This window comes from Rana temporaria, chromosome 3 (assembly GCF_905171775.1).
Source record: "Rana temporaria chromosome 3, aRanTem1.1, whole genome shotgun sequence".
Lineage (NCBI taxonomy): Eukaryota > Metazoa > Chordata > Amphibia > Anura > Ranidae > Rana > Rana temporaria.
The window spans coordinates 241,084,159-241,100,670 of record NC_053491.1 but is presented as its reverse complement, the minus strand read 5'-3'; the positions used below and the strand labels follow the sequence as shown (position 1 = coordinate 241,100,670).

At 44.4% G+C, this 16,512-nt stretch overlaps 1 protein-coding gene across 3 annotated transcripts in view; it reads right to left on the bottom strand.

The window, feature by feature from the left end:
• SH3TC2 (SH3 domain and tetratricopeptide repeats 2) overlaps positions 1-16,512 on the bottom strand; it is a 168,263-nt gene that overhangs the window by 129,153 nt on the left and 22,598 nt on the right. Inside the window, exon 1 of one of the 3 annotated variants that reach the window (XM_040344532.1) lies at positions 11,817-11,924. The exons of the other annotated variants lie outside the window; for them this stretch is intronic. The gene's annotated coding sequence lies outside the window, so the exon portion shown is untranslated. Of the gene's footprint in view, positions 1-11,816; positions 11,925-16,512 lie in introns of those variants that run through there. 3 annotated transcript variants of the gene reach the window in all.

The window sequence follows — 16,512 nt, the reverse complement described above, 5'->3', positions numbered from 1 at the left end:
AGGTGTCAAGCCAGGTCACATTTTCATAGCTGCCTTGTGTGCCAAGCCAGGGACCGAGCAGGCCAGTTGGGTGAAGCTAGCGAAGTATCTGGAGTGAGAAGCGGGGGTGATGCTTGAGGAAGGCACTTGAGTGAAGATTGGGAGAGCTCAAGGGTTTTGGTGGCAGTGAATCAGCAAGTCTAGTGATAGAGACTGGACGCTCAGTGGATCGAGAATTTACAAGAACCGACTGTAAAGAAAGTAAAGGCGTTTGTTACAATTTGTGTTAGAAACTGTTAAAGACTGTTGCCATAGGAGACAGCATTCCTACACATGCAGATGTGGTGTCTTGCTGAATGCCCTTCCCTGCATAGCTGCCTACCTGTAGAAGTCTCGGAGTCTGCTTATTAACATTACAACTACTTAAGGGTGCCCTGGCCCTAACCCTCTCTCCCAAAGTTCTGTTTGAGAGAAATAAAATCTTTTTGCATTCAAAAAGTGTCTGGAGCCCATAAATCTATCTTGAATTACACCCACTAGGCCTTACAACCCTCTCTATACAGATGGGTGTCAGCAGCTTTTGGCTCTGGAGATTCTCATTAGATCAAAGGAGGCCTGGAATCTTGCTACAATAATATAGAAGAAAGTTAGGAAATTGGGTTGGTCCGCTGTCCTTTCATTTTCTTTCAGGGTAAAGTCTGCCTAGAGTTGCTGAAGAGCATCTGAGAATGGATACGACTGTGCTGAACAGAATGACGCATTACTGATCACTGGAATGGTGACTGACATTTTGTCAGGATAGTCGATATCCATTAATGAAGTAATTTTACCTTTACTTTGAACTATCAGTAAGATCTTGTAACAGTTTTATCTACACCATCAAGTTGAAAGCTTCCTGACCACCCATTGTGGCGTGGTCTATCCTTATTGAAGGTAATGTTGCTCATTTTGTGGGTGGGCATTGTTTTGGGAAGTTTGAGCGCGTGTGCAGGATTTTGTCTAGCATACTATCTACAAATTGTCATTTGGCAAACACAAACCTAGTGACGTATTACGAGAGTATAAAGAGGAAGTTCATTTCTTTTAGGCCCCTTCTGCTAATTTGGTGTTAGTAGAAGTTTGGTGTGCGTTGATTCGCGATTTTCAGATTGTACAAAACAAATAACTTTTGAAATACGTTTGGCATAACTACATCAGTATCACCAGCAAAGCAGCTTCGTTATTATCCCATTAAAGAAGATAAGAATGTGCACTGCATTTCGACATTTCATCAATTGCCGCGTCACAAATCTTAATTCTAGATTACGCACAGTAGTTTACAAGACTGAACTCTTCCCAATCTTTCCTTGATTCCGAGCATGCGCGTTTGTACTTTTGACTTTAGTGGGACGATTTCTGTACTGACCATCTGAAAATCAGACGTTGAGTATACATCCAACAAAAATTGTATAGCCTTCACATCCAGCTTTTGTCTGACGAAAAAGTCAAGTTGGCTGTCGAACCCCGACCCCGAAAAACCTGCAGACAGCTCGTCTTACGAATTGTCCCTTCTGATTTTCGTATTGTGTGTACGAGCCCTAAGACTGAGATTAAAGTTCATGTGCGTGTAAAGGCAGGTGTCCCAATATTTTGACAATATAGTGTATGTAAACATAAATATGTGCAACACATTTGAGGCATCACTGCAAATGTATGAGTAAGAGAAATAATCTTAGAGCTATACTTCATGGTTAACTCTAAACTGATGACATGTAAAGGCTTTTAAAGCAATATTTGAAGGTAGTTCTGTTTTATTTAAAAAATGTTCTGTACTTTTTTGCATGCAAGTTTACAACCGCCAGGGTTCAATGCTTTTTAAAGCATTTGTGAACCTTTACCCTGTAAAACAACCCATTCAGTTTAAACGAGAAATGCAAGACAGAATATATATATATATATATATATATATATATATATATATATATATATATATATATATATATATATACATACAGTATATATATTCCCCTATCTATCTATCTATCTATCTATCTATCTATCTATCTATCTATCTATCTATCTATCTATATATATATATATATATACTGTATACAGTACATACATATACACACACATATTTTTAATAAGTGATCACATGACCTCTGTTCTTAGCTGAATAATGGTCTTAGGTAGGTGGGAGTGAAGATTCCTACTGATGATGGGGGGGGGGGGGGGGGCAGCAGCTTGAATGGAGCACAGACACAGTCCAGTGTAAAATATAGAGAGAAATACACTATAATGAGCCGGGCACAAGTCTGATCATTGGGGGACAGAAATGTTGAGCAAAGAAAATAACTGATCACACTGGGATGGGTGAGCTTCCATGCCCTGGTGTAGTCAGTTTGAAATACAAAAGCAGAGGGACTGGCAGGATCCACAGGTATTTCCCATGAAGAAAGCAATGCAAAGAGAATCGGATGATTTTTTATACAAATACATGGTACAACAGACACATATCATGAGGAATAGGACATTTTGGAATAACAGACACTAACTCTAGAGGATGAGGAATAAGGTGTAATGCTTGCCCTATTCCTCACTTTGGCAGGCTCCCTCCATCTGTGTGTCTAGTCCCCCACATCCTGCTTTAAGGCACCAACAGCCCTGTATTTTATGTGACATTGGCAGGGATTTTTTCTGGTGGAACATGACGGAACAGCGTTCTGGCACTTCTGCCAAAGACAGCGGCTAGCAAAGCACTCTCTTGGTGTCTGTCTGTAGCAAATCAGGGCAGCCGTGAAGTAAGCATAAGGTGACATATCTCAGTTCCAGCTGTAGCCTGAGAGAGTGGAAGACAAAGTGATATAATTTGAAACTTCGATCCGCCTCTCCCTGCAAACCGTATACTCATTTTGGTGCCAATCTTCTGGGTGGCCTGCCCGCCTAACTGATTGGTGACTGTGCTCAGTGTTGAATGAATGAATGAATGAAAAACTTATATAGCGCGGCGCATGCGAACTGAATCGCCTCTGGGCGCTAGTTGTTGCTGTCTTTCTAGAGCATGAAAAAAGCAGAGTTTTGATCTGTCTTCTGAAGGCTAGGTGGTTTTCCTCCAACCGAATGCTGGTTGGTAAAGCGTTCCATAGTTTAGGACCTTGTACCGCAAACCTTCTTTCTCCCTTGGACTTGTATCTGGCTTTGGGTATCTGGACCAAATTTTGGTCGGTGGATCGCAAGACGACATTGGCATTGTGACCTTTTATCTTTTTGCATAGATATTGCGGCGCCTTTCCATGGATGCACTTATGTGTCAGACAGAGTGCTTTAAAAGCAATCCTGTTCTTTACTGGCAACCAGTGAAGGATTCTCAGCGAAGGTGAGATTGATTCCCATGTTTTTTTCCCAGTCACCAGTCTGGCCGCAGTGTTTTGAACGACTTGCAGACGAGCGATCTGGTACTTTGGGAGTACGAGGTAAAGGGCATTTGCATAATCCAGTCTGGAGTTGACAATTGTTCCCACCACGACTGCTATGTCTTCTTTAGGAATAAATGGAATAAGTCTGCATAGTAGGCGCAGCAGATGGTGAGATCTGCTGACTACTGACCCTATTTGTGCATCCATTGTCATGTAGGTGTCGAAGATGACACCGAGACTTTTGACTTTGGAGCTAGGGGTGATGATTTGGCCCAGAATGGGCGGCGGTGTCCAGGTTGTTGCTAGTTGATTCTTCCGACTGGCGTGAAACAGAAGAAGTTCTGTTTTGGAACTATTGAGTTTGAGATAACTTTTTGTCATCCAGTTTTCTATTGAAGAGAGACATTTCTCTAAACTGGGATGATGATCATTTTTGTTGCAGATGCGAAAATACAATTGCGTGTCGTCTGCATATGAGTGATATAGTAGTTTTTCGCTACTAATGATTTCAAAAAGAGGGCGAAGATAGATATTGAAGAGACAGGGGGGATCCCTGAGGGACTCCGCATGATACCGTGCGTTTTTCGGAAGTGAAAGGTCCCAATTTCACTGTTTGTGATCGGTTTTCTAGAAAGGAGGAGAACCATGTTAACTCACCTTCTGCGACTCTGGCTACCTCAGCCAGCCGAGTCAGTAACAGTTTGTGGTCTACCGTGTCGAAGGCTGCGCTAAGTGTTGACTGTAGAAACTGCTTGGAAACACGTTTTTAGACAATTACTGGTAAATTGAAACTGCACAGTGGAGTTAAGTATGACATGGTTGTTATTTTCATTTTTTTTAAACGTGAACCCATAGTATGACTCTAAACTTTCATTTTCAGTTTCAGAGGGTAGGCTGTCCAGTTTTGAAGGACAGTCTGTATTTGGATCCTTCTGTATAATAAAATAAGTTTCCCACCTACAGATAATATAATAATTTTGTCATTTAGCTTTTTTATATTGTAAACAACTCAGAGTAAGACTATGTTTACATGGCTGTCTAAAGGGGCATCTCTTTCATCATGTTTTTGTAAAAAAAAAACATTAGAAGTTATAGAGTGATAGAAAGCAGAGTGACATAGAGTTCCACTGTTCTCTATGTAAAGTGAATTAGATGCATCCTCCACCACTAATACACAGACAATTCTATGCTAACCTTCACCAATCTATCTTTATTTCTGTTTCATATTTATTTTCAATTGCAAAAATGTGACAGGATAGTGATGGACTACCAGATAGCTATGTAAATAAGAAAAATGTAACACTTTCTTGCAATTTAATCTTGTTTTTTGTTGCCACCAAAGGCTTTATTGTATGGGTTGTGCAGTCAGTAAACATGTTAACCACATTTCATATACTAATAAATTCACCAATTCGGTGTTAAAATAGCAGCTTATTGCTTTGATAATGATTTTACTGGTAATCTGTTTTGTTTACAATAGCAAAAAACACTGTGGGAATGTTAAAATAACCAAAATAACCATGGGAAATCATGTAACGCTACCCCCCCCCCCCCCCCAAGATCTGATGAATTTAAGTTTTTCCCCCAAACAGTACAGAGGCTACCTTTCGCCCAAGCAACAGTCCATGCACTGTGGCTCCAGTAAGCTAGTTTGCTTTTTTAAGATTTACTGCTTAAAGAACTTGTAACGGGAGAGGGATTGAGGCATTGGATGCCCCAAAATGGTTAGCAACAACAATAAGAGGGCAACATTCTCCCACAAAATTTGAATGTTGAACAGTCTATTCCCTCACAGTTGAAGACTGCTTGGGTGGGGAGGAACACACTGGCATCTGGTTACCTTGTTTTAATGTATACTTGCTGGTACCCAGTGCTATCTTCAGGACACTACACGGTCACAGAGATCACTTTTAGGGTCTCTACTCACAAGTCCCCAGGACAGCAGCCTCTTTCCAGCTTCCTCGGAGCACCACTGACTGAGATAGTTAACCTTTCTCCAGACCAGATCCCCTCAATAAAGTTTGCAGACAGATCCAGGCTGCTTCTAGTTCCTAGCACTGAAGCTACTGAAACCTTGCAGAACACCAACAGCCCCCCTAAGGCTGAGAACTCGCCTTGCTGGGGAAGACAATCTCTCCAGGGCTTTAGGCTATTTATCAGCTTTCCCAGCCACCATCTGAGCACACCTCCCCAGAGATTTCTAGGCCCTGATCATTATTCAGGCTGGTTATCTGAATTTTCACTCCCTAAGCTCTAGAAACATCTTCTAGAGGCAGGATGAATCATTCAAACTGCCAGCTTGTGAAACTCTGAACAGGCCAGACCAAGCAATCACTGCTCCCCTGATTAGAGGAGCCAAAATGTACCTAACAACCTATCTAGAAGGGTGCTACATCCAATTATAACAATGATGACAGACACTAAATGTCAGTACCTGAGCACAATATTTCTATGGTTTTATTTTATTTTTGTGTTGTTTGGCCACCATGGGACATCTGTACATATATTCAGTGCCAGAACAAAAGAGGTAATGGATGCAAAGACTATTAGAGCTAGCTATAACACTGAGTGGATTTTGTCTGGTTCCCAATGAACTGGCCAAATTTTGATCAATAGGTGGCCCTATTCGCACCACTTTACCCAACATCCTTTGATTAAAAATTCAAAGGATTAGGCAGGAAATTATCAGCCGATGCAGGTACTGATTGGTCTATTCTAACAGAATACAATTGCCACAGCAGGAGAGATGTCCATCCATACTGTTGAATGCAGAAGGAGGAATCTGTGTCATATCTTTAATTTACCCAACAGGTTGAAAAAAAGATCAATGGATGAGTGAATAATTTAAGAGAGATACAATGCTCTTGTAACTCAACGCAGCTATCTTTTTTGCAAACCGTGAACTGTTCAATGCTCTAATTTATGCATATAACAGTCAGCATATTGCCTCTAAAAACCACCATCTAGATTTAATTTTCTCTTTAGGGCTTTTTCAGTGCAAATTCATTACTGTGTGGTGCATTGCAGTTCAATCAGAAAACAAATTGTGACGGACCCCTGTACTCAAGATGGGCCAAATCCTCAGCCAGGCGGCGTAACTTAACTTTCAGCAGTTAAGTTACACTGACTTAAAGTTTCTACCTAAGTGCCTGATCCTCAAAGCACTTACCTAGAAATTTCAGGCCGTGTAACTTAAGTGCCGCCGTCGTAAGGCGGTCCTCCTCTCCAGGGGGCGTTTATAATTTAAATGAGGCGCGCTCCCGCGCCGGCCGTACTGCGCATGCGTGTGACGTAATTTTCCCGACGTGCAGCGCGCGAACGTAATTGACGCCGGGCGGCTTTGTGGATTGCGACGGGACACTAAAGTTGCGACGGGTGAAAAAAAATATACGCGCCGGGAAAACAAATAATTATTAAAAAAAATGATAACGTCGCTCAGCATGCATTCCTGAGGGAGAACTCCATGCCAATTTTCAAAGAAAAAACCGGCATGGGTTCCCCCCCCCAGGAGCATACCAGGCCCTTAGGTCTGTTATGGGTTGTAAGGAGACCCCCCCTCCGCCGAAAAATCGACGTAGGGGGTCCCCCTACAATCCATACCAGACCCGTATCCAAAGCACGCTACCCGGCCGGTCAGGAAGGGAGTGGGGACGAGCATGCGCCCCCCCCCCTCCTGAGCCGTGCCAGGCCGCATGCCCTCAACATGGGGGGGTTGGGTGCTCTGGGGCAGGGGGGCGCACTGCGGGCCCCCTCACCCCAGAGCACCCTGTCCCCATGTTGATGAGGACAGGACCTCTTCCCGACAACCCTTGCCGTTGGTTGTCGGGGTCTGTGGGCGGGGGCTTATCGGAATCTGGGAGTCCCCTTTAATAAGGGGGTCCCCAGATACCGGCCCCCCACCCTAAGTGAATGGATATGGGGTACATCGTACCCCTATCCATTCACCTGGAGGCAAAAAGTAAAATTTAGTAAACACACAACACAAGGGTTTTTAAAATAATTTATTATTCTGCTCCGGATGCCCCCCCTGTCTTCTTTATTAGCTCTATTACCAGGGGGGGCTTCTTCTTCCACTCTCCGGGGGTCTTCTTCCACTCTCCGGGGGGGGGGTTTCTTCTTCCGCTCTCCGGGGGGGGCTTCTCCGCTCTCCGGGGGTCTTCATCTCTCTTCTCCCCTCTTCCGCTGTTGACTCGGCGAACCCCGGTTCTTCTGCAGATGTCCGGTGCCTTCTTCTTCAGCGCTGGCTGCCTGCTATCTTTGTGTGTTAGCTCAATTTCAAACAGGCAGCCGGCGCGGTCTTCTGTGACGTCAGGGTCTTCTCTTCTGTTCTTCTCCCCTCTTCCGATGTTGCCTCGTCGCATCTTGTCACTGCAATGATGGAAGCGCGCCTTGCATCCCATTTATATAGGCATCACCGTCCCATCATGCTCCGGTAGGTACCCACGTGGTGGGTGCACGTGGGTAGGCACCCACCACGTGGGTACCTGCCGGAGCATGATGGGACGGTGATGCCTATATAAATGGGATGCAAGGCGCGCTTCCATCATTGCAGTGACAAGATGCGACGAGGCAACATCGGAAGAGGGGAGAAGAACAGAAGAGAAGACCCTGACGTCACAGAAGACCGCGCCGGCTGCCTGTTTGAAATTGAGCTAACACACAAAGATAGCAGGCAGCCAGCGCTGAAGAAGAAGGCACCGGACATCTGCAGAAGAACCGGGGTTCGCCGAGTCAACAGCGGAAGAGAGGAGAAGAGAGATGAAGACCCCCGGAGAGCGGAGAAGCCCCCCCCGGAGAGCGGAAGAAGAAACCCCCCCCCGGAGAGTGGAAGAAGACCCCCGGAGAGTGGAAGAAGAAGCCCCCCCTGGTAATAGAGCTAATAAAGAAGACAGGGGGGGCATCCGGAGCAGAATAATAAATTATTTTAAAAACCCTTGTGTTGTGTGTTTACTAAATTTTACTTTTTGCCTCCAGGTGAATGGATAGGGGTACGATGTACCCCATATCCATTCACTTAGGGTGGGGGGCCGGTATCTGGGGCCCCCCTTAATAAAGGGGACTCCCAGATTCCGATAAGCCCCCGCCCGCAGACCCCGACAACCAACGGCAAGGGTTGTCGGGAAGAGGTCCTATCCTCATCAACATGGGGACAGGGTGCTCTGGGGTGGGGGGGCCCGCAGTGCGCCCCCCTGCCCCAGAGCACCCAACCCCCCCATGTTGAGGGCATGCGGCCTGGCACGGCTCAGGAGGGGGGGGGTGCTCGCTCGTCCCCACTCCCTTCCTGACCGGCCGGGTAGCGTGCTTTGGATACGGGTCTGGTATGGATTGTAGGGGGACCCCCTACGTCGATTTTTTGGCGGAGGGGGGGTCTCCTTACAACCCATACCAGACCTAAGGGCCTGGTATGCTCCTGGGGGGGAACCCATGCCGGTTTGGATTTTACAAATTGCCGTGGAGTTCTCCCTCGGGAATGCATACCAAATGCCGTCGCTTGAATGGGCCTTTACAAGGTGTGACTAACTTTACACTTTGTAAAAGCAGCCCTAGTTTTACACCAGGCAAACTAACACTTACGGCGAAAAAACTAAGCACAAAAGCTTTGAGGATCGCCCTAAGTGCTAATTTGCATACCAGAAGAGGCATTTCGACTCGAAATGCCCCCAGTGGCGGATGCGGTACTGCATCCTAAGATCCGGCAGTGTAAGTCCCTTACAGATGTCGGATCTTCTGCCTAACTTAGGAAAACTGCTTCTGAGGATCAGTTCCAAAGTTAGAACCAGAGATACGACGGCTTACGCCGGAGTATCTCTTTTGTGGATATGGCCCAAGATGAGTCTGTCCACCGTATTGCTCCTCTGTCAGGTACCACACAATTCAAGACCCCTTAGCTTTCACATTCACTAGTCGTAGTTCAGTGTAGGGTAAAACATCAGTTTATTAGAACCAGAATACAAGTCTTATATACAGTTAAAGAGGAGGAGGTTCCTACCTCCTGCTTATATCACTCTAACAATACACAGAAACATAAATTAACATGAGCTAATTAACTAATCTGTTAAAGCAGCCGATGTGACTCCCTAACTACAATACACATTATCATACATATCAACACAGATCTCCTTCATACAATTGCAGGGTTAATTAGCACAAGCAACAATGGGTGAAAGACTCTAAGGCCTCGTACACACGATAGGATAGCCAGAGGACAACGGTCTGAAGGATGAAGATGACTGATGGTCCGTCACGCCTACACACCATAGGTTAAATAACCGATCGTGTCAGAACGCGGTGACGTAAAACACAACGACATGCTGAAAAAAACGAAGTTCAATGCTTCCAAGCATGCGTCGACTTGATTCTGAGCATTCGCAGGTTTTTAACCGATGCTTTTGCATACTAACGATCGGTTTTGACCTATCGGTTAGGCGTCCATCGGTTACATTTTAAAGCATGTTCCTATTTTTTTAACCGAAGGTTAAATAACCTATGGGGCCCACACACGATCAGTTTTGACCGATGAAAGCGGTCGTTCAGACCGTTGTCCTCTGGCTATCCTATCATGTGTACGAGGCCTTAGAAGTTATCCCTGACTCATTTACATTATAACAGACAATAGACAGACAGGTGGCTGGAGTTGACATCAGCATATTCTGAAGCCTTGTACACACGATAGGTTAACCAGAGGACAACGGTCTGAAGGACTGTTGTCATAGGTTAACCGATGAAGCTGACTGATGGTCCGTCACGCCTACACACCATAGGTTAAATAACCAATCGTGTCAGAACGCGGTGACGTAAAACACAACGACGTGCTGAAAAAATGAAGTTCAATGCTTCCAAGCATGCGTCGACTTGATTCTGAGCATGCGTGGATTTTTAACCGATGGTCGTGCCTACCAACGATCGGTTTTGACCTATTGGTTAGGAATCTGTAGGTTAATTTTAAAGCAAGTTGGCTTTTTTTTAACCCATGGTTAAATAACCTATGGGGCCCACACACAATCGGTTTTGACCGATGAAAACGGTCCTTCAGACCGTTGTCCTCTGGTTAACCTATCGTGTGTACGAGGCCTAACAGTATGTCCCAATATTATGAATCAGTCACTATTTCTAATATGACATATACATGGTTCCCAGAGTCTGTGTGTCTTGGGGGGACATGGACCTGAATCCAAAGTAACACCACCTCAAGGGTCCCCATGCATACAGCTCACAAAGATCACCTTTCCCCTAAATGCCAGGGCCCATAATCGCAATGCAAGAGGCTAGCATTCAGTCTTCTCCAAAAGTCTCTGTCCCGGGTAAGTGTCACAATAGTCACCTGTCCAGCGAATTCAGCATGTTCTTGCTGCCATCCACTGCTCTACTTCCATAGACTTGGTCCCACACTACCATCTTCCTTTCCTATGTCATTATGGGCTGTCTATATTTTTCTGTGTTCTTACAGACAGCCCCCAATAACAAGCCACTAGGTTGCTCTCCAGCCTCCTAAGATATGTTATGGGGATATCCCAGGAGACTGCAATCGCCGGACACATTATTCTCACCTACTGTAGGTGAGAATGAAAGCAGGCCAGGGTACCAAAATTTTAAGACTTTTTTTTTTTTTTTTCTTAGCACATGAGGATAAGGAGTTTGCAGAGAGGAAAAATCCACTTTGGGAGTAGAGGTCTGCTTTAACCAACTAAGCGGTTTGATAAAGAGTAGATTCTAAGGCTAACTTTTAGAATCTGTGTTGTTTACAACATGCACATCCCAAGTCACAGCACAGAAATACGCTAGCTAATAATTAACAATATGCATGCCAAAGCATGGTTTATGACATAAGTTTGCTTCTGACTGTTCCAAAAGACAAAAAAGCCTCATGTTTAGTAAAAATTGTATTCAATGGCAGAAATTAGGAGTCCCTTGGTGATGACAATAATGCAAGATGCAACTACATACTGGAAGCGAGCACATAGTACAACATATCAAATACTCTTGAATCACAGTGGCGCTAAATATTTGTTCCAATTATATAGCAATGGCAAACCTGCTCATTGTACCAAATTTCTATAGTCAATGTCTTGTTTTGAAAACTAGTTCTTACATACTGAGTCCAAGATTTGTATCATCTGATTTTGCAAAGTTATAGTAACATTGTGAATAGAGACACAAAAAATACATAAACACGTATTTATACCATGTGAACTTTCATAAAATGCACAGTAACTATGTAACTTGAAGAAACTCCTTGAACAGTAACAATGTCACGTCTGCTAGTTCTATAAATATCAACTCACTATAGCTTGTACAGCCCTGGCACTGACAGCCAGAGATAGTGTTAGGTGTGTACACATGTCAAAGTGCTTCCACCAACCTTGACCCCACTCTCTAAATAAATGAAGTATAGCCAAGCCAAATCATACCAATGCAAACAGAAATAGTGCAGTGTCTGCTTACCAGGCCGCACTGCTTCCTCTTATCACTGCTGCTTGTGTAGTACTGACTGAGCATGGCAAAGGAATGTCTTGACAGGATTTAGGTGTGTGGCTGTGTATATTTCCAAGTGGAGCCTGCAATGTTTTGTGAGCTGAGAGTATGCAACGCTCAACCCCTCCCTCCTATACTAGGGAAGGAATGTCTCAGTAGTTCCTTATTACGTTTGTACCAGGGACATGAATGCTTCCCAGGTCTCCATTCTCTCTGACCATATCTCCCATAATGTCATTTTTACAATCCATTTAGTTAATGTGCTTGACAATGTACTTTTGTAATTAGTCTTCTGTTTACACAGCTAAAAGTGCATTGGGGCATTTTAGTAAAGTATTTTTACATCAATGAATTCATGTGAGCAAGGCCAAAATGGTAATTTTGAAGATATCCTGTCTTTTTTTTTTTGTAGCCATTTGTTTTCTATCTAACCCACAGGCCCCTGAGAACTTCTTCTGGGCCATTAGAGTTATGGGGTCTTGCTAATGGGAAGCTTGATGGATACTGGAGAAAGCTAAACACAGCATGTGTTCTTAAACCCATGTACTATTAAATAAAATGTAGAAGCATCAATCATATACTTGATTAATTACTGTTTTATTTAATCCTTGATGCCCTGGTTTAAAAAAAACAAAACAAAAAAAAAAGTAGATCCTTCTAGCAACAATCACATCTACAGGGTGTATTGCCTTCCAAGGTTGCCCTGCAGCCACTCTACAGCTCTACATGAAAGCCGGCATAGACATGGACAACCCACCAGTTCCCAGATTGACAGCTAGTTTCGCTCTTACATGTGCTGTCAGGGACCTGCCCCTCGGTCCCGGTGCGCGCGCATGCGCAGGCATACCATCACACAAACTAATCTACAGCGCCTGTCTGTGACCGCGGGCCGTCGTGCGTCTAATGCGCATGCGTGTGTGCCAATGGCGCGTGCACGGTGGGAGCGCGTACGTGCACGCTAATACAGGCTTTTGGCGCCAATTTCCCTTTAAAAGGCCACCAGCTGCATCAACACAATGCTGTCTGATATACAGCTTGTGGTTGTAAACCTGCATCTGAATCCTGTTACCTGTCACCGTTACCGACCCGGCTTCCATGACCATCCGAATCTCTCTGACCTGTTGACCCATGGTGTGTTATTGACCCTGCTCTGATTGATTACCTGTTGCCAGAACTCTCTGCCTGAACCTGTGCCTACGCTCCAGCCTTCCACACCTGATTACCCATTATGACCCGGCCTGCTTGACCTGCTATTGCCTGTTGTGTCCTAATCCAGCTTGCTTCACCAGCTTCCGCTGCCACTATATCAGTATCGCCTGCTCTGGGTCGCTGACCCACTTCTTCCGTTCCAGCGATCTCCAGTTCCACTGCTCCAGAAGGATCAGCATCCAGTGCCGACTACTACCACTACTCCGCCACTCCTACCTCGCTGCGCTCCCGAGCCTGCTGTTCTCATCCCAGCGGCTCCCGAGCCAGGGCTGTAAGAGAGGCCTTCTCCTGCGACTAGGCTCTGATTACCAGGTGCGTTTGTACATAACATGTGCCATGTGCACAGCATTCACTCCCCAACCAGAGTTTCAGGAAATCAGAGAGAGTTATGCAGCAGGGGTCCGAACTGAAGGTAAAAAAAACTGTTTGGGAGAACAATAAGATTTATATACTTGTCATGGATATGCAATAAAGTCTGGCAGCTTACCTGATCTCCATGTGTTCATTAGAGGCCTGACCCTCCTTCTGACTGTCTTTTATCACCTTCCTCCCTGTATTGCTCCACCCTAGGCCATCCCAGGAAGCCTATATTAACCACTGCACTGCTAGTCTGCTTTGCTGTTCAACCGTGTTGTTAGCTTTAGTTCCTGTGTGCTACGATTATCTTCCTGCGTACCGTTTTTGGCTCGTCCTGTTTGCTTGTGATCCTGACCTTTTGCCTGTCCCTCGGTTACCCTTGTCTGCTTGTTGCCCTGACCTTGGCTTACCCATCACTACCTCTTGTCCTGCTTGCTGCTTCCCCTCTCTCCCTGCAGAGCGTGACCTAGGGGATGCCAGGGGTCGCGACCTGGATCCAGCTGCGGTGAAGGCCATCCTCACCACTAAAGGCTCTGGTGAACACAAAGCTGGGTCTTAGACTCCACGCCCAGGGCGATCTTGGGTTCACGCTTCCTCTCTAGTCGCAGCAGTCGGCCATAGGTTTCACTAGCCTGTGGTGCATCCCTGACCCAAACAGGGTGCACCTGTCACCTGGCGACAGGTGACCTGACAATACTTGAAAGTGCAGCTATTAATATATGTAAAGCGTTGTGTAAAATGTATTGAAATTAATTAATTAATTAAAAGTGATCTAGAGGGAAATAGAAAAATAGTTATGGGTTCAATATTACTTTAAGTTCTTCTTTCAGTATCCATCAAAGTCTCCTGGTAGGCATTAGAAGGTACAAAAATACATGGAATAGTGGCACAGGCTGTAGTATATGAAATGTAACTTATTTTTGCTGAAATTACTGTTTACAGGTTATAGAGACATAATAGTTGACTGATTCCTTTTAAAATTGATTAAAAATAGATAAAAATCAATCATATAATGTACCTCTAGTTTCGCTTTTGCATCTAGTTTCGTTTTTGCAGGTTATCCTGCCTGTGTGCTATACAGAGCCATAGAGCAGTGATGGTTTGGAAAATGAAACTAGAATCTCCCAGTACTGTGGTCATCAGGAAACAGACAACCAGGAAGTGTCCAGAACAGGGCAGAATTACAGCAACATCAGAGCAAAAACGAACAATGAGGACATGAAACCAGGACTGCAGTAAGGTAAAGGAAGCTATTTAGCTAAAAAAAAAAATTCCTTTAGTGACCCTTTAAGTCCATACAAGAGTCCTTTGCGCTGTATAGCTCTGTGTGAGATGATAGTCTGTGTTACCAGGCCCGACTTGCAGGGGGAGTTGAAGCACACTCCAGGTGGCATCACCACCAAGGCACATAAAAATACTGTGTACAGCTCATTCTGGTTAGCTTGACAAAGGAGCGCACATTGTAACCATCTCCCCAGTGTGCACGCTCTAAAACGAGTCACAATCATGTCCTTGACGTCATCCCGACACACGCTGCATTTCAGCCCTCCCCTGTGACCTACCAGCTGCATTCCAGACCTCGTTTTGGATCCCGCCCGAGAGCTGAGAGATTCCTGGTGGACAGGACGCCAGCCCCATACTGCTTAACAAGATGAGACCACTGACAGCCGAGATGGAGATCGGACAATTTCACTGGACTTTACTGTGCCTTTGTAAAGATACTTCAATGTGAGTTTTTAATTTGCATAAAAATACAGTCTTACTTAAGCCGTGCCTATTTGCGGTTTTCTTTCTATTAGAAGGTGCAATGTTCTTATGGCTTCAATGAAAAGTTAACCTGCCTGAAAACTATTGGAAAACATTCCAGGTAAGGGCATACACTATGACGTTGGACTGTGGCAAGTTCATGGTTGCTGGTGGCCCTCAGAACCTCATCGTCACCAGTTGACATGCATAGACCACTTCATTTGAAGAAACCATTGTTTCTAGTGTTTATTTTTCTATTTAAAGATTTTTAATCACACACAATTTGCATGTGTACTTGCAGTTTTTTTAAGGTGAAAATAGTTAGTAGTATATATGGAACAATCTTTTATACAAAATACCATTTACAAGCCTTTCTTATCTCTATGGCTAGCATGCGCATTCACGCCAAAGTTACAGGGTCTGCTTATAGTTTACCCAACCACCTTATGTTCACTGTTTAGCACTCCAACTTTTGTTCCATAGCTACCACCTCAAATTACCCAGTGTATCTGGGTATGGGGAGCATGGCAAGACCCAAGTGCTGAAATATATGAATGAAAACAGTGCTAGCGGAATAAGGTTGCTAACACAATATAACACAATAAACACAATGTGAGAAAAAAACTATTCATAAAGTGCTAGGTGCTTCCAACAGTAGTAGATATTGGTGAAAATAGGTTTCCAGTTATACGGTCTCCCTTCTTGTGACCCCACTCACCAGAGTTAATGGACCCTTAGCTTTGCAGTCCAGGGGTCAAACAGTCTTTGGATTTTGGTAGGTCTAGTATGATTATCCAAATTTCCAAAGATAATTTCACAAATCTCAGAAGAATCAAGGGAAAGAGAGGCACAAATGTGAAGTACTGCCAGTATTAAAAAGACTGCATAAAGTGTAAGACCCAACAGCTGTCACATGGAGGGGGTGACGTCATTGCTTCCTTTAAGCTCCAACTCCAGCCAACAGTGGGTTTGTTTTGGTGCCTGTGGTGGAGGAAGGAGCAGCTGTAGAAGGCTGTGAAGTTTTTTTTCCCACAAACAGGAAAAAAAATGATTATATCCACACACAATATCCACACTCATAACTCAAAGGTACAGATTATCATGATCAAAACAATTAAACTTTGGTGTAAGTGAGGGTTTTATTAGCTAATAACAGTTTTATTTGTTTATGGTCGTTACCCTCTGACCGAGAGAGATGTGGATCACATAAACACGCGACAAGACTTACAACATAAATAGACCTGAAGTGTGCCTTGGTGGTCTGGTCAGTATGCCAAGAAAAGGGGGCATACCCAAGGTAAGTAATGGGTAGTTAATTGAAGAAGGATATGCTGAGAAGTGCCCTGAAAAAGGG